A 23,510-nucleotide genomic window follows, 5' to 3' on the forward strand; every position below is an offset into this window, starting at 1 on the left:
TAAACACATACATATACCAGTTTTTTTAATGCAGCAGGATAGTGGCTTTGTCCAGTGTGATGTCCAGGTTTGCAGCATTTGTTTTCAGTTTGCTCTTGCCAGTCTGCTCGGCCATCAGGATTGAATGGAAAGTCCCATGGTTGAATGTCCCATGGTTTTATGGGTCAGGCGGCAGACCCCGGGAACAGCGTGCATGTGTCGGACTCCTGCGCAGCCGTGCGCCATCTGCTGTCTCGGGGGAAACCTACACGTGACCGCACGCGGGCGTGGAGACCGCCCTCTTCCAAATCCGCACGAGGGGCCCAGACTGTGACCATTCTGTCTCATCACGTTGGGGTGACGTGGTGCTGGGGTGAGAGGCACAAATGTGACAAGGAGGTTCTGCAGGTTCCTCATGGCCAAGGGAAGCAATCTGTTGATTGGAATGGGGTGCTTGTTGATGCATGCAAGCGGCAATGTGATAGTGGCTTATGCTCAAGCTACTTGGAGACAAGTGGAACTCCATGCTGGAGCAATAAAATGGAAATATGATGTTTGGCGTCCTGGCATGTGATGTGTGTGTGTGCTGCTGTGCATGGGTTGTGTGTGAAATGTATGGATTGTGTGTCTGCGTGTAGGATTTGATTGTGTGTGTGTGTGTGTGAGAGAGAGAGTGAGAGAGAGACAAAAATAATACTGTATTTCCCTTTGGAAATGACAGGTTCCATCCTTCTCCAGGAATCCTCTGTCTCTTAGCAAACAAAGCGTATGAGTGTATGTGTTGTGCTGCCCCTGTACAGCTCCACACATTGCACCATGCTACACCCCTAACTGCCCTAACATTCAGCAGAGCATTAATCTGTTATACAGAAAACTGTTCTACCTTTGAAACATCCTCTAAAACCTCCATACTTACTTTAACTGCAGCCTCTGAATGTTCAGATGCAAGAATCTCAAGAACACAGAATTTATACAACCCTTGCCTACTTTTTTAAATGGTACTTTTTAAACGCTAGGAGGAACCTCATTAGGAATCATTCTTTTATTAATCAGCATTTCATGTAAAAGTATACTTGGAAAGCAGTGATCAGCCCACACAGTCAAGAGAAAACACTCCGCTGCAAGAGAATGATCAACCACCAACTTGCGTTGCAGTTTTCCATTAAATATTTTAATTTTTGTTGGAGCATATCTGAGGGTAAAGGCACACTCAAGAACGAACAAAGAAATCTCCATAGGCTAATTATAGTTGCCTGAATGTTTTCACTTAAAACAAATTGACCTCTGGGATGCAAGCCCTGTACATCTCTCATTAAGGCAGCGTTTTCCGCTGCAGAAGAGTTTCGCCTAGCTATCCCTCAGCTTTGTAATGAGCTCTCCATCCCGCAGACTGCCTTTTCTGACAGTGCACCATGGGTGATTGATCACATACTGAGGCACAACGTCAGAAAGTACAAATAAAGACACAAGCATGTTGCATCGTTAGGTTGCTCCCCATCTCTTCATTATTATGAAGCATCTGCGGCCTGCCCACGATTCCACCCTCGCGAAATGGCAGCCGCCTCCCACCCCCCGCTAGGCTTCGCGCTCATGCGAAAGAGATTAGTCTGCGTTTTGCGTCGCACTGATTGGACATTTAGCATAATCAGTCGAGGCGGCGAAGTTCGCCTCCGTGAACCGCAGAGGCCGCGCAATAGCGAAGCGAGGTTGCTCAATCCAGCGTGAAATGACTTCATTGGGTTTTCACATTAAAAGCATTGATAGAATACTTTCTTATTAAAGGCCTGCCTTGCCGGAGGGAGTACATTCACAGGCCGCTAGTGAAGCAGAGAGGGAAACAACATGACGCTCTATCAAAGGTGTGCAGATGCATAATGGAGACGGCAAACTTAAGAATGTAACTTCTTAAAAAACCGGTTCTGCAATATGCAGTGACCGTGGCCTGTGTGTTGACATGGCAAAATAGAAATTACATACCAACCCCCCCCACGCAGAACCTGGCATATTTCTATTTCAATGAAACATACGCAAAATCATACTTCCATGCACATAATACATTCAGACCTTCTTGTAATATAGATTCCCACTTACTTCAAAGATTCTTTTAACAAACCAATTTTTTTTTCAATGCCTAGCACAAACTGTACAGATTTCTGTACCCACTTATATATTTTTAGACCTTTTCAATTTTTAATGTTTCATTTTAATGCTGCCCTAATGATATAATTTCAGCAGTGCACCACTATCCTTCCATTCAATTTAAAACTAAAGCTATAATGATTAAAGCAATCAGGTTTATTAATAAGCCTGAGATTTGGCAATAGTCTGGCATTCCCCTTGTTACCAATTGCAGAGATGGGAGAGTCACAATAACTTTGCTGAATCAATAAATCTGGAGCAAATTACATTCATTTTTACTGTTTTACTTTTATTCTTCTGCTATTTTCCCATTTCTTAAACAGGCTTTTAAAATATTTGTAATAATATATATTTTGCACTCCAAAATGCAACATTAAGGAGTAATATAAATTTTGTCCTGAATTCACCCTTATCTTTAAAAATAACAAGACAATTTACTTATCTATTTAGTCAGTTAATTAGTCAGTTAGTTAGTTAGCTATGTTTGCTATGACTGAGGCAACTATGCCCAGCAGTGTCTTTTACTTGTGGACTGACTGCCTGGTACGCAGCGAGTAGTTGCTGAAGTAATTACAGTATGTAACACCATTAGATACACTAGGAGGCAAAAGGCCAGCAGCCAATAAGCACATTACAAGTTAAATTTGTGTTTTTTTTTTACTAAAAGCAAGTCAGGGTCATCGGAAATGTGATGCCGCAGGTGAGTGTGTTGGTGCAATTCCGCTACGAAGACTGCATTAGGGCCTGATAATGCTGCAAAGTTCTCCTTTAAATGAGGCGTGCACTTTGCTGATGACATGGCGAGGGCAATGGTGAGATCCCTCAACAAATTCAGATCTGTACTGCTGGAGGGGAGACAGTCTGGGAGGTACAGAGCATCATATGTACATTTCCCTTTGCTCATTTCAAGTATTTAAGGTGAACAACAGACCAGGCGATCGGACTAGAGAGTTAAAATAGCTCAAGGTAACCGATGTAAGCATATATATAAAAAAAATGCTAAATACAGTGTATATGTCACATCCATTCACAGTCTAAACATGCAGTACAGTACATAGCATCCCAAAATATGTACATGAACATTCTTTGGACTGGGAGACCTTCGATCAGAAATGAAGTTGTTATATGTAACAATCTCTTTACACCCCCTCTTTTTCTTTTATTTTATTACATCTTTTGATATAATACAAGAAAAATAAGTATTTTCAGAGGACTCCTGTTCAGATCTCCAGCTGGGTTATCTTAACTACATCAGCAATTCCCAGGCCTGTAATACACTTAGCCTGGCCCAGAGGCAGTCCTATCCACACAAACGGTATCGCTGTGGCAGCCTTCGCCTATACGAGTGAAGTGTACATGGAGTAAAGCTTCTGGCATCACAAGAATGCCACTGGCTCAAAGGGCACTTGACGATGTCTAGCTCCAATTTTCTGCCTAATAACCAACTGAGGAAAATTGATATTGCTCCTTCTCTTTCTAACAAGCTTTTTCCTTACTACTTTTTTGTGGGGGCTTTCATTCTGCCGGATATACTGATACCTGATTTAATCACAAAATCAAAGAGACCGGATTGCCATTGGGGAGAGTTTAGATGAATGGAGGTAAAGTTCTCCTTAACTTACTGTATGAGACACATACAACACAAGCATATTTCCACATTGACACAGCCATGTTTATATGTTCAATAGGTATCGATATGAATGCATCAGTAACTATAATAAACAGTGGTGTTGACATCATGGGGCCCCGCTTACCTTTTGGAATGAGATCATCAATTTTGTCTGAAAAGGTTTATACACAATCTACATAAAAAATGATATAAAAATGAAATGACCTTTGACAATGCTAATCAGCCATTTATTAAGATTAGAAGGTTTTAATTAGCTTAACCCAACTCTTTATCTTGATTTAAAAAATATATATATAATCTGTGTCTTCAAATAACTCTGAGTCTTGTGTGAAATATTCATTAAATTTGAATCTGACAATACTCTTTTTTTCAGCTGAAACAGCTGGGGCCTGAAATCAAGATAACCACAATTTACTTTGTCCTTACTGCTGAGAAACAAATGTACCTTATTGTGATCTGGAGAAAACATAATGTACTGAGCTCAGTGATCACATAATTTATGAAAAGTGTTGGAAAGAACGTTAAATGGCAACGCTTACTTAGATTTGTGGCAAATATGGACTAAATTGGCCTCACTTTAAAAATCGTTTTGGAAAATCAGTATCATTCATGCTTATTTGGTTTAATTCAGCTACATGCAATGCAATGGTTCATCATATTTCTTTGTGCCACTTCAGTTATGTACTCTTACCTAACTGAATCACAGTTATGTTGAAGAATTACATTTTCCATCACATTTTACGAGCTTGAGATTACTACAGCATTTCTCCAGTATGCAAAGAACAGATACTAAAATATTTAGTATTGTTTTTAAAGATTACCTGAATTTGTAGTCCATGTATTTATAACACTGAGTGAGTTTAATGGATGAACAACAAAAGCATTATAATAAGCTGCAAGCAGGATCGATTTGTATCTTTTTCACTGTCAGCAGCAGATGGGATTTGCAAGGAAATTAAATGGTCAATGTATTTGCAAACCCATTAGAGGAGTGTTTGGAAGGCAGTGAGTAGACTGTTCAGGTAGTTTACAACTCCAGAATGTGAAAATTCTTCTCATTCTTTAAAAGCTATAGCCTAAATGAAGTCCTCACTCAATAACAGGAAAACCTCTATTAATAAAAGCAGTCTAGTGAAAAGTTAAATACATTAAAAAAAAAAAAAGTAAATAAATAATAAAACATTTTTCTTTGTGATGAAGGTCTTTGCTAGTAAACTGTTTTCTGTACTGAAGGTCTTTGCAGAGCAAAAAGAAAAGGGACCTTTCTATACATTGCATTACATTACATTTTACTTAGCAGATGCTTTTATCCAAAGCGACAATAAATGCATACCGAAGGTCATTGGAACAACTACAGAATGCATGTCCGTTAATATACGATTCTCATTAAGTATCAGTTATCCATAGCCATGAACATCAAGTCTAGTTCAAGCAGTAAGTGTAGGCTAAGCCAGGAAAGTTATGACCAGTCAAACTAGAAGTGAGGTATGATTACAAGAGATATGAGAACGAGCTACGGCATCAAAATGATAGTACAAGTGCACCACAAATGTACTGTACTAGATGAAGATACAAGTGTAACATAATTCAAGTGCTAGTATATCAAAATAAAAGGATAAAAGTGATATAAGACAATGATCCAAGAATGGGGGTAACCCTGCGGAGGAGTAGTGTTAGTCAAGGTACAATCTGAAGAGATGTGCCTTCAGACCACGGTATAAAATGGGCAGTGACTGAGTTGTTTGTAGAGGAATGGGGAGTCTGTTCCACCACTAGGGAGCTATGGGTGGAGAAGCTCCATGGCCAGGACCAGCAAAAACCATTTAACCGGGTGGCAGGACGTGCAAGTCGCCCTTTCGTCTTTGTGAAAAAATCAGAACGAATCAAGAACAAATAGAGCAGCTAAAAAGTAAGGAATGACATCTTTTGAGTCATTTTTCGGCATACTGATCTATAACTAATCAAATAAAAATGTCATTCCTTAATATATACCATTATTTTTAATCCAAAGCAATAATTAATTTCTACCCACTTCAGGATCTGGCGAATCTTGAGAAACTGCATGAATTGCTAAAAATTCAATTCTTAAACCTCTTTGGCAATATTATTTTTTTTCAATTGTACTACTGTACTGTATATTGGGGTTAACCTAGTAAACACGTCTCTCAACTTAGATTTACACCCCTCTAGACATCAAAATTCAGGATTTTACTCACTGAGACATTATAGTTTGCAGAACATCAATCACAGATAAGACTCATCATCTGCAAACTGCACAAATGGTAGGAAGGGATTTTACAAAATGCAGAGAGAAGCGCAACCAAATGAAATGACTAAATGATCAATTCCAATCAATTACATTTATTTAATGTTTACTTAAATAAATAAATAAATAAATAAATAAATAAATAAATAAATAAATAAATAAATAAATAAATAAATAAATAAATAAAAATAAAATAAGAAGAATCCAAAAGTCCACTCTATATGGTCCTTTGCTCCATTTAAAGGCACATATCAATGCTGGTATTGAAACCAAAAACAAACAAAAAAAAAAAAAGACTGGTACTGGTGGCCTCCCCTCCACTTTTAAAAGGCTGCTCGTTCAAACATAGATATGACATCATTATTTGAGCTGAGTTGGCTATTTTTAATGTGCCGGTGATGTAATATGTTTTAGTTAATTGGCTTTGCAATCTGTTATCCTGAACCAGGGCCAAAGATTCAAGGAAACAGCACACACTATCAAACGGAAAGTAAGACATGGACAAATCCATGCCTGTCCACTGCCAGCCCAGGCAAACATTACCAGAGCAGCGAGTGTGAAATTATCTCTTACACTCAGTGAGAATCAACCCAGCGCCACAAATGCAGAGCAGTGCGTTTAATCAGTGCTGCACCTATGCTGAATATTAGGAGTGCTTTTGGCCCACTTTAAAATAGGAGAAAGAGGGCTGGTGCCCTGTGTCTGTTTTACTGGGGTGTTTATACACAAGCACCTGTTGATTTATGAAAGCTTGAGGTTTCACTTTGCACTGCATTTTTGCAAATAATGTTTGAATGTTTTATTTGCCAATGATCCCAGCTGACAACAACTGACTGCATATCCACTGTAAATGTAGATAGTAGCACCTGCCAAGGAGAATGATATATTGCACCTTAAAGATTAGCCTTTTTGTGCAGTTTAGTTTCATGGGAATTTCAGTGAATCAAGGAGTATAGTAAGGTTTGTTCATACTTACTATAAGTTCTCTTATAATAAGTATCATTAGATGCAACAATAATATTTCTCTTTGGAATTAGATGAAATAATGGTGTACATGCTGTGCCCTAAGGCCAAAAAATATTTCTGAAGCTATGTTTTCATTGAAAAACCTGTTTTATGACAACTATTAGAAAACAACACAGCAAAACTCCAGGACACATACAATGACTCACACGTTTGTGAAGTAAAATATTTTCAGTTGCATTATAACAAATTTTATGAAGCTATATACACTTTAATGCTAATTAGTTTGTAAAAACCAATTCGTTTCTAGCTACAGATCATCATCTAAACAGGCAGCTATCCAATGAAACATAATGTCTTGTCCAATCCTCAATGGAAAAGTGAGTGTTTTTGGTTGGACCACAAACGGCCATAAACGCGAATGTCTGTGCCTGAGTGACTGAGTGATGAAGTTACACCATTGGTCGGCCGGTCCAGCCATATACTAGGTTTTGACCTGGCCCTGTTACCAAAAAGATGACTGAAGGGTTTTCACCCGTTTGTAAAAATCCAATCCAACATAAAATAATTTTGGAATACTCTTAGTTTAATGTTAAAACGAACGGGTACATCTCATTGTTCCCTGCTGTTAGGCAACAGATCTCTGATCTGGTGACTGAAGCACAAGGAATTTTTTGTAAAAATGATGAGATGTGCAGAAGATAATTTATCAAGTCACATATCACACTTGTTTTGTTCATTTTACAAAGTACGGGAAAGGTTGCAGGCAAATTAACTTATAACTGAAAAAATGGCCAGAGACGCCAATAAATCTGTAAAAAGGATTAAGGTATGCACCTAATAATAATAAATCATAGGCATAATCTATAGCTCACTGTTGAAAATTCCAGCTAAGATCAGGGATTCTAAACTGATTATTTAATTTGTGTTTTTGACACTTGGTTATAGGTAGTCTGTGGGTAGTCAAAGCTGGTAGAGTAAGCTGGTGATCAACTGGTGGACCAGCTGACTATATATGCTAGTCAGCTGGTGAACAGCTAAAAATGTCAAGAACACAGCTTAAGCCAGCTTGACAAGCTTGAACAGCTTGCTGGTTTAAAATGGAATTTTCGCTGGGCTGATGTATAATTTAACTAATTTTCATTTTGCTTTGTATTTTTTTTTTTTAACATAAGTCGAGATGTATTCTGAAGTTTTGTGAAGAACTCCTGTGATGCTGAAATAATACATATGATGCTTATGCAGTGACTTCCAGATTTACTCACACCCCCAATTAAATAGGAAAAATGGCATTGACATTAAACGACAGAAATTTACATACTGAGTATTTTTCCTGCTGATGTCTTCAAATATTATATACCTAAATTTCAACAGCGTGATATAATTGTCATTGTAATTGCCTCACAAGTTAATGCAATTTTCAGTTACAATATCTGAATGCTTTAAATGACTTAAAGATTTGAACACCATTTTTTGGTCAAAAATCTTTGTCAGCCTGAATAATTTTATATAATTTTTGGAGTTTGCATGTTCTCCCCGTGCCCGCGTAGGTTTCCTTTGGGTACTCCGGTTTCCTCCCACAGTACAAAAACATGAAGGTAGGCTAATTGGAGACTCTAAAATTTCCCATAGGTATTAGTGTGTGAGTGATTGGTGCGTGTGCCCTTCAATAGATTGGCGGTCTGTCCAGGGTGTGATCCTCTAGCCCAATGCATGCTGGGATAGGCTCCAGCACTCCTCACCACCCTGCTCAGGATAAGCGGGTTTTGATAATGGATGGATGGATGGACATTTACTTTCTGAAATACTGAAATTTACTCATATTCTAGTGCGCAACCCTAGATAACTTTAAAGCACTGTCTGAAAATGAAATCTCAGCAATGCTGATTGCTGTAGAGTCAGATGCATGACTGAGAACAATGCGGAGGTTGGCATGCACTTCCAGCGAGGAGGGCCAGATATTCCACATTTGTGTATCATGTACATGTAAATGGTTTCTGAAGTTTTCACTACAGTATTACTGTGTAATGAACAGATCCTTACTGTAGTGCATGTACACAGTATGTAGCTGTAGACCTTTGAAAAAGACTTGGGTGTAATAGTTGATCAAAGCCTTTCAGGTTTTAGGCACTGTGCTGAAGCAGTAAAAAAGGCCAAAAGGATGCTGGGGTATATATCGTACCGAGTATAAATCCAAGGAAGTTACTGTATACTTATCTCATACAATTGTTAGACCACACTTGAAGTATTGTGTGCAGTATTGGGGATGTAACTCCAAAAAGATTTAGAGGCTCAGGAAAAGGTTCAAAGCAGGGAAACCAAATTGATTCCTGGTATGAAAGATAAAAGCTATGAGGAAAGACTTAAGATGCTTAATTTCTTCAAGCTTAGCAAAAGGAGAGTTAGGGGTGATTTGACTGAGACTTGTAAATTCATAAAGGGGATTAACAAAGTGAACTGCAAGGGATTCTTCAGGTTGAGCTCTGTTAGTAGAATGAGGGGACATAAATGGAAATTAGCAAATTTCATACAGACATTTGGAAGAATTTTTTTCACACAGAAAGTAGTCAATGTGTGGAACAGCCTGCCAGGTCACGTAGTAGAGGCATAAACCCTAGGGATTTTCAAGACCAGGCTTGATACAGTGCTAGATACTATCTAAGATATAGGTAATCAGAGCACTAGGGACAATATAGTTAGGAAAAGGTGCGTAGGCACCTAATGTAATTGTCATAATTTTCACTATGACTATTATTATTGTCGTTTTTGCCATGGCAGCCTATAGAACAGCTTGGTGGATTTCTGTGAAATTTGGCACGTTGATAGAGGACAGGCCAAAGTATCCAGAAACCAAGCTTGGGGTCAGTTCATCCACCCCTCTAGCACCACCAACAGGCCAAATCTGACATGAAATTTTGTCTATTGATTTGTTAGACTGATACAGAAGTGATTAATTATAAACAATAACCTCACAACATATATGTTAATGGTAGACGGGTCAGAGTCATGGAGTTGTCAACAGGAGATTGAGTCCACCTTTTCTCTGCATACAGTGCTTCTTTGCCGTTTTTGTTTCCTTTACCCTCCCCTACAGCAGTTAAGGTTGAAGCTAGTACAGGTGCCATGAATTCTGTCCTGTTTCATGTTCCCTTTCTTTAGACGGCAGCATTAAACACAACAGATTGTTACCAGTACAAAGCAATGACCGCATGTTCTCTTTCTCATTCTTTCATGAAGGTCACAATAAAATAACATCATATCCAACCATTCTCCTGTTGCATACAATTGTTCCTAAGACATAATTCTTTCCAAATCAATGGTGAAAATTTGTGCCAGCAGGCAAATAAACATAAATTATGAACTGAAAATAATTATCTAAGCGGGGCATGCTTGAGTAAAGGTAAAATATACCGAACAGCTATTTCATTTCTGATTTCATGTTAAGTGCCAAAGTGCTGTTATTCTAATCTATAGAGATACACGATACAATTTGTGTCTTCCCATGTCACTTCCATTAGCAACCAGCGCAGAGTTATTGCATTCAATAAATTATTTAACATGCCAGCTGTTCTGGGCAACTTGTACATACCAAATTCAGATTCCTCCCAGGTCTTCCCCCCAAAAAAAATAGGATTGGCAACCATTTCTGTTTTTTATAGCTCCACCAAAAAAAGAAAAATGTATTTCTGGAAATTTCCATAAATATTACAATTAAAATATCAGTTTAATCTTAATCACTATAACAAACCTTTTAGAAATGGATCAATCACTCACGTCTTAGTCACAGGTATTTATTAATCTGACAGATGCTTTAAAAAGTAGGATGACTTTAAAGCATCTGTCAAATGGCAGGGCCGTCATGAAAGAGTATAGTATAAAGTGCGTACCATAAAGAATAGAAGTGCAAGAACATAAATAGGCACAGAATAGGAAGTACCACATGGTGTGAGGAAGCAGTACACAGAGTGCCAAGAAAAGCATACAGTATAAGCAATTATAGAGAAGCATATGCTTCATATTAAATGATTGCAGGGAAAACCTTTCCTAATTGCATTTGCACAAAACGTGCATAGCACAGAACCACAAGTGTAACCTCACAAGTGACGTGAGGGCAACCATAAGTGCTGAGTTTTACATTCGCATAGTTCTTAACATTTTCCATTAACTACTCTTGTCTGGTTTTATGCATCTCAGGCATGTGGCCAGATATTCATGTAGACAGCATATGTCGGTAAAAATTGGAATCATATCCTTTTATAGTTGGCACTGACAATTATTTCACCTTCAAGCTCATTAAGGGACCCGTCTTTTATATAATTTATATCAGACAGGGAGAGCAGATCCAATAAAAATTAACGTTCTCTATAAATTCTGATAAATTGACTTCATTTAAAAAATAAGGAAACAAATTGTCTAAAAAATGAGTAAATTAAATCGTAGTACTTGGCTAAAGTTAGGACAGCGAAAACATTTTTTTGATTTGAATTCAATAGTGACTGGAGCTCAAATCAAATGAACAGAGCCAGCATGCCCACTGACTAACTGTGAGGGGTGGCACTGGAGGATGCCAGCCCAGAGTCCAGCACAGCCCTCCTAGAAAGCACCTTTTACAGTAGCAGCAGTGTCATTAGCTAGCATTGTGGCACCACACTCCCAGGAGAGTTTGATCAATTAAAATGTCAGGCAATCAGCTACAAATTTTCCTACACTAGAAAGTATTGTGAAAAAGTATTTTTCCCCATCCTGATCTCTTCTATTATTGCTTATTTGCGCCACTCAATGGTTTCAGATCATGAGACAAAATGTAATATTAGACAAAGGGAAACTGAGTAAACAAAACAGTTATCAAAAAAAGTTATCACCTATTTGACCCATCTTAGAAATGTAATTGCCCCCTTAGTTACTCAACCAATCAATCAAATTTAACTGATAATTAAATTCAGCTGATTGAACACAGCCAGTCTTGATTGCAGCCAGCCCTGTTGAATGTAAAGATCGTACATATTGAACCTTACCATCAGTAAGAGAGGAGTAGTCACTGCAAAGCGCACTATTCCATGGTCAAAGGAAATTCCAGAAGAGATGAGAAAAGTTAAAATGTATCATTCTAGAAAGGCTTACAAAGCCATTTCTCAGGCTCTGGGACTTCACTGAACCACAGTGAGCCATTATCTCCAACATAAAATTCTTGGAACAGTGGTGAATCTTCCTAGGAGTGCCAAAAATTTCTCCAAAGGCACAGCATAATCTTATCCAAGAAGTCACAAAAGATCCCAGAAGAACATCCAAAGAATGTTCCCTGGCCTCAGCTAAAGTCAGTGTTCATAACTCCACAATAAGAAAGAGACTGGGTAAAAATGTGATTATTGGGAGAGTAGCAAGGAAGAAAGCACTGCTAACCAACAGAAATATCAAAGTCTCACAGTTGCAAAAAAGAACTTGGATGATTCTGAAGCTTTTTGTGATAATGTTCTATGGGCGATGAGTCAAAAGTGGAACTTTTTGGTTGACACAGGTCCCGTTATGTCTGGCGTGCAGTAAATACAGTATTTCACATTAAGAACTTCATATCAACAGTCAAACATGGTGGTGGTAGCGTGATGGTGTGGGGATGCTTTGCTGCCTCGGGACCTGGACGACGTACCATTATTGAAGCAACCCTGAAGCCTGCTCAGTACCAAAAAAAATTCTTAAGGAGAATGTCTGGTCATCTGTCTGTGAGCTGAAGCAGCAGCATAATTAGGCTATGCAGCAAGACAATGATCCAAAACACAAAAGAAAGTTCACAACTGAATGGTTGAAAAGAATCAAAATTAAAGTTTTGGAGTCGAGTCAAAGCCCTGAATTGAACCCAATAGGGATGCTGTGGCAGGACCTGAAATGAAACTTACCAAGTCGTCTGAATTAACACAGTTCTGCAAAGAAAAGTGGGCTAAAATTCCTCTGCAGTGATGTGAAACACTGATATCAAATTATAGGAAGCATTGGGTTGCAGTTATTGCTGCTTAAGGTGGTGCAACCAGTTAAGTTTAAGGTTGCAATTAATATTTCTCATGAGTGATACAGGTGTTTGATGACTTCAGTTTAAGTTATTCTGTTGATTACTTTCTTTTGATAACTTTAATTTATATTATTTTGTAAATGAAATAATAATTTTAAAAATGTGTTTTGTGTTTACTCATGTTCCCTTTGTCTAATATTATATTTTGGCTAAACATCTGAAAACCATTCAATTTAACAAATATGTAATAATAGAGGAAACCAGGAAGGGGGCAAATACTTTTTCATGGCACAGCATTGGTGACAATTTCTGTGTGTTGCCTCAGGTTCTTGTTTACTGTTGCAGATTTGTATTACTTATTTCCCCTGAGATAATGCTTTTGAAAACAGACTCACTCCCTTAATGTTTAAATGTTTTGTAGGTATACTGCATCAATTGCTAATTTCATATTGTTTGCACTGAAATAAATATACAAACAGAGCACCCAATATCTTTGTTAATTAAAGTGGAAAAAACAATTCTATGAGGTGTCAATACGGTCTAGTTGAAACTCCCGTGACATAACATGGATTTTTGCCCAACTCAAAAGAAATATAAGCCTGGCTGGTACTACATTAAAAGAATGGCATTTCTCTCACTGTACAGTATATTTTCAGAGACAAAACCTAAATGCAATAAATGTCCCAAATCAACAAAGGTAATATTGAAGCACATACATTCTGAGTGATGGGATTGTTCCATTATTACACTCAGCATACTGCACTGTTATGGTCAAAACAATCTTGCTTCAGATTGAAGAGTTTTATTTTCTCTCTGCTATCAAAGTCCCTCAGCTCGGAAGCTGCACAGTAAAATTCCTACTCCCCATGGAATATCCTTCTGGCAATGCTCAAAAGTGGCTGGGGGATGAGAGATATATTTTTTTTCCCCCAGAAGTTAGAGATTCAACCAAAGGCATACTAAACGGCAATGGTACACTCACAATGTAAAGTTCACTCACCAACAAAAGGTCTCTGAAGTGAGGCGTTTTGGCACTCCCATGACTATTGCTGCAGAAGATCAACATAGCCTTCGGCTTCTCAGACTTGCATGGAAACAGAAAACACTTAGATTTGATTATGAGTGCAGCGTGGAGCAGAGAACAGGCCTGTAGGGGAAATATATGTGCATTTCCCAATCCTGCCATTGGGGGCAGACCATGAAAGTGCAAGCTTCAGGGAGCATTGCTCACAAGGGGTGCATTCAAAGGGCTGATTGTTATAAACATTTCTGATGGAGCGCAATGGGAGGTGAAATCCAGAGTAGGATATTTTTTGAAGCGTACTTGGCATGCGCTGAACTCCCATAAATCCTTGCAAAATGTTCCCACAACTTCTTGACTGGAATGTACGGTGAAAATAGAAACATATATTTTTTTATTGCCTTATCTGGTTGGGGTAGTCTATAGTTTAAAATCATAAAAATGTCCCCGAAAGAAAAAAAAAAAAAAACGAACAATTTTCTCACAAATTTTTTTTCAGATGTCAGTTTAAGCAAGTATTGTTGATGGTATATGTGCATATTTTCTTGTTTGTTTTCTTGTCTTGTTGTTCCATGAAAACAACCACAAACAAAAATCTCTAACGAGGAAAAAAGCCTGAAGAACTGCAGCACAATATGTCTGGAATAAAAATAATTTGACAATAGTTTCTACATTTCCAACCCACTCTTCACAGAAGGCAAGAATACTGCTTTTGTTGCTAATGGCAACATCCCATTAATAACTAAATATTTTTTAGAGGTTACTGAAGAGTGGTACAGCTGGTCATGAACTAAGAAGGTATAAACAATCGAACTCCCCAGAGACATTGGGTCTCCATTAAAGGCATTACTTCACAGAATTAAATGTGGAGTAGTATTTTTAGTAATATATATATATATATATATATACACACACACACACACAGACACACACAAATACACCTGGTTTACTTTTGGAATTATCTTTATTTTAATGATTACATTTGTGTATCTACCTGACCTCCACATATGTTCACTTCACATATTTCCCACAAATATGTGAAGTGAACATGTTTTGCTTTCATACAGTGACAATGGCAGCAGTAAGACATTTTCAACTCAGTTGAAAATGTGGGTTTATTTATATTCATTCCATTTTTTACAGTCTGGTCACACAATACACCATTTGAAAGTGTTAAATCTCACAGTATCTCTATAAACTATTTTACCATACCGGTGTTTTAGCGACAATGGTTCCTTATTTCATAATATGTGGGGTGGCAGGACAAGCTTGGGGGATCATCATCTTTGCATTTCGGAACTCCACAGATGACACAAATCACAATAAAGTAATATGCTTGTCAAGGCAAAAATCCAGCGAACGAAATCGTTGTCATATTTAGTCCCCAAAATGGAGAAACTAACAGATAGGTGGAGAGGGGAGGGGAGGGGAAAGGAGATGGAGTGGGAGGGGGAGGTGGAGGGTGGCCGGTAGTGGGAATGCAAGCTACTTTTAGGCATACTTCTTCCACAAGCATATAGTATACAATATGCAGAATTTTACACTTCTGAAGACCCATAATATTATTTGGTTACAGAGTGTCCTTTTGAAGTCTCCAATGGCCTTTTTGGAAATCTGCCTAGACATAACTCAGGAAAAACAATACAGAATGCTCATTTTTGGTGGTATAATAAATTTAATAAATTTAGCATACGGTGCGCATCTTTCTTGTTTCTTCAGGGCACATTGATATCCATCCATTTTCTTAACCAATTCCTGGTCAGGGTCATGGGGGGGCTAGTGCCTATCCTAGCATACTGTGGGGCGAGAAGCTGGAGTACACCCTGGACAGGTCTCGCACATTCATACCTCCAGGAAATTTAGAGTCTCCAGTTAGCCAACTGCATGTATTTGGACTGTGGGAGGAAACTGGACTACCCAGTGGAAATCCAGGAGAACACCCAAACTCCACATAGAAAGGCTCTTGGTTGGGATTTGAACTCGGTAATGTCTTGTGGCAAGGCGACAGTGATATCCACTGCACCGCTCGGCAGATTGATATTCAGTTCCAAAATGTAAAAAAAACAACACACTTCTATGTGAATCTGACAGTGGCCTGTTACATATCCGCATGCATACATTTATTTGTTTATTTATTTATGACACACCTTATCTTATAAATGTCTGAATGTGGACAAATAACATTCGAATCGTAACTATTTTTTGCTGGTTACTGGTGAATCATGTTTCCAATACAGAATATCCATAACAGCTTATTTTGCTGTATTTTCATTGTTACTATGCATCCTGGCAAATAAAATTACAGTTGTGTCACAGCTAATATGCATAATCACATTAGTTGAGTGTGCTGCTTGCTTAGTCTTAAGTCAAAAGCTGCAGTTTATAGATACGCAGACTCATAGAAATATTCATAATTTTATGCAAAGTGTTTTATTTTTGTTGCTAGGGTGTGTGTGTGTGTGGGAACGTGCATGTGCTATAATTCATTTTAATAACAATGCTGCTCATATTGCACATCGCTTTTTTGGCACAGATATTTAAATATTAAAAGAAAATGTTATGTGCAACACTTTATATTGTGTGTATAAATAATATTAAAATATGCATTGAATTTGTCAAAAGGCTTGGTATGAGGCAAGTTTAATATACAAGTGAGGTTTGGCTGAACCAGATTTGTGGTACATTTACAGCTTACATTTTCTTGGAATCATAAGATAAAAGTGGGAGGCAGTGTAGCTTAATTGGTAAGTAGTTGGTCTTGGAACCTAAAAGGTTGCAGGTTCGATTCCTCGCTAGGGCACTGCCGTTGTACCCTTGAGCAAGGTACTTAACCCGCATTGCTTCAGCATATATATAATTGGATACAATGTAAATGCTATGTAAAAGTTGTGTAAGTTGCTCTGGATAAGAGCATCTGCTAAATGCCTGTAATGTAAGTGTATGTTATGAGTTTGATTCTGCTTGTGTGTTATTCCAGGAAGAAAACTAACTCAACATTGGGCCTGCTATGGAGCTGTGGACCAGCTAGACCAAGAACATGTGTTAGAGGGTGTAGAGGCCTGAAACATATGAATATGTATGTATGTGTGTGCGTGTGTGTGTGTGTGGGTGTGCATGTACATGCGTAAGAGGGAAATGAGACCTCAGAATGATTCAGTTATCATGCAATTCACATATGAATTACATGAACTTTGTAGCCAGACCACACCCCATCCTTCTGATCTGTTTGTTTAAAAGTTACATGAGCACTCGGACCAACAGAAATGCCACTGTGTTTCAAGTTAGTTGGTTTTTCTGAACCCAATCAGCGCACTGCGGAGTCTCCCTTTATTGGTTCTGACAGTTTCTGCATTTCGTAATCATTTCTAAGATGTGGGGGGTTAATGAAACAAACATGATTCCAAAGGTGGGGGGGTCGTAAGAAAATGAAAACCATAAATATAAGATGCGGAAAGCTGTTTGTAGAAGCATCATTTGCCCTCTGTAACCAGCATCTCATTTTATGCTAATTATGGCTGTCATGTTGCCAGCTCAGTTTCTTTTGATTGAACTGCCCCATTTTCTTCTTTGGCTCAACAGAAAATTATGAGGGGAATAACATTAAGTCCTGCAGGGTTTTTTTTAAGTAGCAATGGGGGGATTCATTCTTCAATGGGCACATTACTTTCTGCCGTTCCTACCACCTCAGGACAGACTGGTAAACTGAAGAAACTGGAAAGGAAGCTAAGATACAGCCGAGGAGTTTCTAACAGAATCTGATGACTGCATGCCCGACTGGAATCGAAACCTCAAGGAATAAAATGGCAGCCAGGCTTTTGAGAGGCGGTAGGCAGGTTTAACGGCCATACCCAGGGGCACGGTCTTCTTCACTCTTTTGTGACTAACGACGGCCCCAACACCGCTCAACTTCCTAACAGCAGGCAACCACCCCTGGGCACTTTGGCTGTGTCCAGAGCAGCTATATCAGCTCACACCACAAATCCATCAGAAGTCGATAGAGAGCCCATAATGCATGCAAGTCACAAATCCGTAAGCATGCTACATACAAGCAGCTCATCTGCAGCTTGCAGCAGACTTCCGCACCAAGTGTGAAACATGATAAATCTGTTCGACAGAGGAAACGGATTTGAGGATTCAATTTGGCAGACTGGAGAGAGTGTTCCGCCTTTGAACTGGAGTGTTTTATTTGTTCTCCCCCTGTCCATTTGCTCTGTGAAACTGCACCACTCTGTACATTTAGAGAGTGAAATCCTCCACCGGTGCAGATCATTACCAGCAAAGTCATTATACTCGCCCCTGTCTATATGGGAGAGCGCATTAAGTCTGGGGGTCACGTTGAAGGAGGGCTCCTGAGATCTGAATAAAAGGGAAATATTCATCTTTGAGATGGATGCTGGTGTTAGGTGTGGGGAAGGGCTGCTCCGCCTCGGGCCGCGGCGGTGGGCGGACGTTCGCTTCACCTCGCGCCCCGGCGGTGGGAGGCAGCGCTCCGCCTCGACTCTGGATGCCGGGAGCCGCCCTGGGCCGTCACGGCCAGGTGGCGTTTAATCGATGTGTCAGAGGCCCCGCCTCTCCCTAGGCATCGTCTCAGTCTGAATACTGTTACGCTCGTTACATCAGTCAACATCCCCAAAAATGCCTCCCTGCTCCAAACACGGGCGCCGGGATGCAGCTCCATCAAAATCCCATCCGTGGACAGCGACCTGGTGATGGATGCTTGGAGGGGGCTAGTCTCTCCCTGGGAGATGCTTCCTCCCAACCACTAATGTATGGTAAGATGTATGGCTCCTCTTATTACCATCTCCATCACTGCGCCCCTCACTCTTACGATTGCCTCGGGACACGTCAAAATGCCCCTTATTAATGACTCGTGATCCGGTGCATTTGCAAGCGGGGACAGACTAGCCACCCTGGCTGTGCACACTCTGTTTTATGTTCTCCGTGGGTCTTTAATCATCAGAGATCATCAAAGTCACATCAAATGACACACTGGCCTGGACGGAGTATGATTTGCATGTGATATTGGGACACTGTGCCGACCCATTGATGGGACAAACTCCAAAGGAGATGGAGAAAGAAAGAGCGGAAGAGACAGAGAGAGAGGTGGTGTGATGGTGGAGAGGGAAGGGAGTGGGGTGGTGGAAACATACAAAATTTGATTTGGCATTTAGCAAGTAAATGGTCTGCATGTTATTTGTGTGTCTATTTTTAAATTTATTTATTTAGTTTATTTGAACAGGGACAGCGTACAAAGAACATTAACCTTATATTAAACAAGGAGAGATGTAATGTACCGGGTTATAGCAATTTGCTAATTTCCACTATGGCGCATCAAGGCAGAGACTTTTCTTTTGAAGAGAAGAGAATGAAAAAAGGACTGTGAATTCAGACAGCGGATTATTATTCAGTGTGGCAATCAGATTTTGAGAGTCCTCAGTCACGGAGCCCATGCATCACGCAAGGGAGAAAAAAAATCATAATAAAAGGCTTGGCAGCTGCTGATGGGCTGCCAGAGACTTCCGCCATGCTCGGTTCATATGTGTAAATGCTGGGCTCCTCCACCAGGCCTCTGTGGTGGGGCACATCGTATCTGGGGCCTCTGGCTGCTGTTTTCCTGTGACATCTCTGCTCACTGGACCAATGAACAGGTTAATAGTCTGCAGAAATACTGTTGCAGACCTCTGCCTTTGCTTAATGAAGGAGTATTCACTGTAGAACTTCACTATACATAACTTGACTTACAATAAATTGTTTCTGGAAATCCAAATTCAATTTGGCCCTGAGAATTTTATGCTTGGTGGCCAAACACTAATAGGAGTATATTTACCTCACAGTGTAGATGGGAGGACCTAGATATAACTCATTTACCAAAAGCCTGTTGGTGGATGTGCCACAAAAGGAGAAAAAAAAAAAATCTCTGATATATTCATACAGATACAGGAAAGAAATATGTGTTTATATATCAGTATTTATGAGCGAGGAGAGGCTATAGATGTTGTCATTTCTCATCAAGATAGCATGACTTTGTGTATATGAGATTCACAACTGAGACAGACAGGGACAGATTTGAAGCAGAGTGACTTAATAGCCAGGGTCTAATGTGATACAAAGAACACATTTTCCTTTATCCTTCATGTTCTTTTAAATAAATTTTAAAAAACTGCAGCAACCTGCAGTGCTATTCCTAAAACTTTAGATTGTGCTGCCACTGCTTACGCACCCTGTCTGTGATTTCTTAGGATTAATGTATTCATAACGGATTCTGTTGAATGTAAAAAGACCTATTGGTCATTGGTGGTATTTTCACTCTCTCACTCTCTCCATCTCTCTCTCTCTCGAATGTCTTACCATTATGAATGTCATTATTCCTTTTATATTGATATTATGGTGTTATTTTCTGCTAATTAGAATGTGGTGCACAATTAGTGGTGCTGCAGTTATAGAAACCTGTAGAAAGATCTTGTTTACCCAGTTCTGCTCTTAGAATCAGGACTGAATGTTCTATAAAACCATAATAACCAGGAACTGTTTCATTAGTGTTCCCTTCATCTGAATCAATGTGGAAATGGAGTCATCAAAGAGCTCCATTGACTTTGTCTGCAATAGTGTTTATTGCATCTATGTGTGTGTGTTTGTGTGTTTATATGACTGACACACTCTTTGAAATATATCTAACACATTTGATCTTCATTGTGTTTGTCATAGAGGCTTAAGGTTGCAACATCCTTGCAATGCCTTTAGCCAGAAGGGAATCTGTCCCAGCTAGTTAAATCGAATAAAGAATAAATTGTATAACAGCCATTCACAAGAACACTGGAAGAAATGCAAGTTCCCTACATCTGATAAAATTGCACTAAATACCCTCCTCCTACCCACCATCAAAGTGTGATCTCTGAAATGGCTCGAAAAAGCATTATGATTGGCCTCTTGCTTCTCTCCCGGTAAATGGGGTGAAAATGGTGTGTGCCCTCTTCCCTTTCAAGCTTTCTGTACATCATTGCAGCAGGACGAAAACGTATAAATGGACCTTCCTTCCACTGTAAGTACAGTACTGCTCTAAGCCATATTAAACCCCAACCCAAATCTGCCAACAAGCTGACTTTGACCAGCTTTGGCTGATTTTGACTAAAACGTGTAGAGCAGAGTGCCCAGGGTAAGTTTGCTGTCTAACAGGTAATGAAAAATTACCTTCCAAGACTTTAAATACTACAATATGATACAATAAACATATACTGAAAGGAATAATGGCTTTATTGCTCAATGTGCTTCAAAGATGAACAGTCATTTTTTAAAATTTAATTCATAAGTGATTTGATGGATCCCAGCTGGTAGTGGTTACTAAGACCTCGATGCCTGGGACTTTATCCAGACCCCTGCTGAGAAATGTAAGCAGAATGCACTGGCGTTTTCAAACTCTGATGCTTTGCTCCTGAGCAAATCCACAAGCTACTGACACTGGGCACTCTTGATACAAAGGTAGAATACCAATTACAGGGACTGCATTTAATTTACAAAGGACTTAACAGAGATCCCTTTTAGCTACAGATGGAGCGAGTAAACTAGTTAGCAGACAGGTTTTGGCAAAATGTGTGCACTCACGTGTATATGAGCATGAACACGGATACAGTTTGGTAGTATTAAAATGAAATAAGTTATAATGCAGGAAAATGGTAAAAATGGGAGAAACTGCCAGTGAACGTGAGCAGCATGCTATGTAGTTGGCCTGCAGCCTGTTCTCGGACCAACTCTGCCAAATACTGATTTACATGTTGAATTGGCTGAGATGAATCCTTATAAAAGCTGGCCAACACTAAAAACAAGGCACGCTATCAGCATCTGCATTTTTTGGTTAGTTGGGAGTTGCGCTTGTGTAACGGCCTTGAAGCAAGATGGCTTTAAATCTATCCTTTGATTCAGACCCAGAGAGCCTTCCTTTAAGGAACAAATGAGAGGGATTTAAAAGGAGAAAACCATTAGACAGCGAGCAGTCAGCTTGTAATTACAGAACATTGCAAAAAAAAAAATCTGTTTTTTGACGGTCAAAGTGGGGAAAGTTCTTTCTGTCCCATTCCCTGTCCAGACAAGCTCATCCACTTGGTTAAATAATGCCTGGGAGACTTACTGTACTGCTGTCCTTGGCTAAGTCATTCTGGACTTCAGACTGACATGTCAGTGCTCATTACGGTGGCACCATTTTCAGCCTCGACAGAACTCTTTAGTTGGATACCATTAAACCCAGGACACGCCCAAGATATTTCCATCAACCAAATTGACAGTAAGAGCCTCATCTTGCCTGTCTCCTGTGACCACTGACAAGCTGCTGCAGTTTGCCGTCCGGTCACATGGATAATTATGAACCAAAGATGTTACATTAAAGGATTTTACAATATTTCTGCCTACTACTATATTTCTGCCCTAAATATTCACATGCCAGTTAAATCAGTTACATTACAGATGTTTTAATGGGAAAGGGTTAATAATTCCAGAGAAACCTGACACTATAAAACGATTGGATCCCAATTACTACATGAGATTTACAAGGTCAGTCGTTTGATCTGTGAGGCGGATTAGGATTCATTGGTAAGAGGCTGATGGGCCGTCCCTCATGCTGCCCTCCACATGGGACTCGAGCCTGCTTTAAGAAGCAAGCATTACCTATATTCCTCTGGGCTGATTATACTACCCCCCTATGTACATGAAGGGAATGGAGGATAACGTGTCTGAAATCAAATAAAATGTCCATGGCCACCCTTTAAGACTGAGACAGGTCATCTCCCTGATGAGATTTACAGGCCGCAACATGGAGAGAGGACCTCTGAAGCAGAGCTTCTTCAGCTCATCCAAGTGCAAAGAATTCTCCAGAAACAGTAATAAATCCTTTGTGCTGCATTGAGTTGGAGTTTCCTTTGGTCTTTATTTGCCGTCTTCATCTATGCTCAAGGTTTAAGTTAAAGGTCTGTGCAATCTTGTTTATCCCTGGAATAATAGTTCTTATTTGTCAAGCATGAGTTATATTCTACACACTGATAGAACTGAACTCTTTAATGTGCTAATGGAGTACATTCTTTATCTGCATGATCTATGGTCATGTTTGGACTTTTAATATAGAACATCAATTACATCAGCAGCCATTTCCCATGAACAGAATGGCTGTGTCTGGCTACAGGACTGCGTACCTTTCCTAATTTAAAGCAGAAGAGAAAACACCTCTGTCCTCTTCCGAACTCTGCCATTGCAGTGGACCTGCTTCACTCAGAGTACGTATTGGTTTACCACAAGGCAAGAGCAAACACACTAGGTCCTGAAATGCACAGGACATGCATGACCTGAAGTATTTAGTAAAAAAAAAAAGAAGGATAAGGGTAATTTAGGGACATTGTTCTGAGACGGTGACATGCTGTCTGTAGCAACATGGCCACCGTATGGCGCAAATCCTTTTCTTGGGCATTTGTGCTCTATATGGCTTCTTCCAGTGAAAACTGTCTGGGAACTCACCACCGTGCAATAGGGC

General features: G+C 39.5%; 1 long non-coding RNA gene across 1 annotated transcript in view; it reads right to left on the reverse strand.

Moving 5' to 3' along the window:
- Positions 1-260: 260 nt before the first annotated feature.
- The window catches only part of LOC118234422, a 50,042-nt gene continuing 26,792 nt past the window's right edge, over positions 261-23,510 (reverse strand). The window contains exon 3 of the long non-coding RNA XR_004766664.1: positions 261-412. This is a non-coding gene — a long non-coding RNA (uncharacterized LOC118234422). The remainder of the gene's footprint in view (positions 413-23,510) is intronic.

This window comes from Anguilla anguilla, chromosome 8, assembly GCF_013347855.1.
Source record: "Anguilla anguilla isolate fAngAng1 chromosome 8, fAngAng1.pri, whole genome shotgun sequence".
NCBI lineage: Eukaryota > Metazoa > Chordata > Actinopteri > Anguilliformes > Anguillidae > Anguilla > Anguilla anguilla.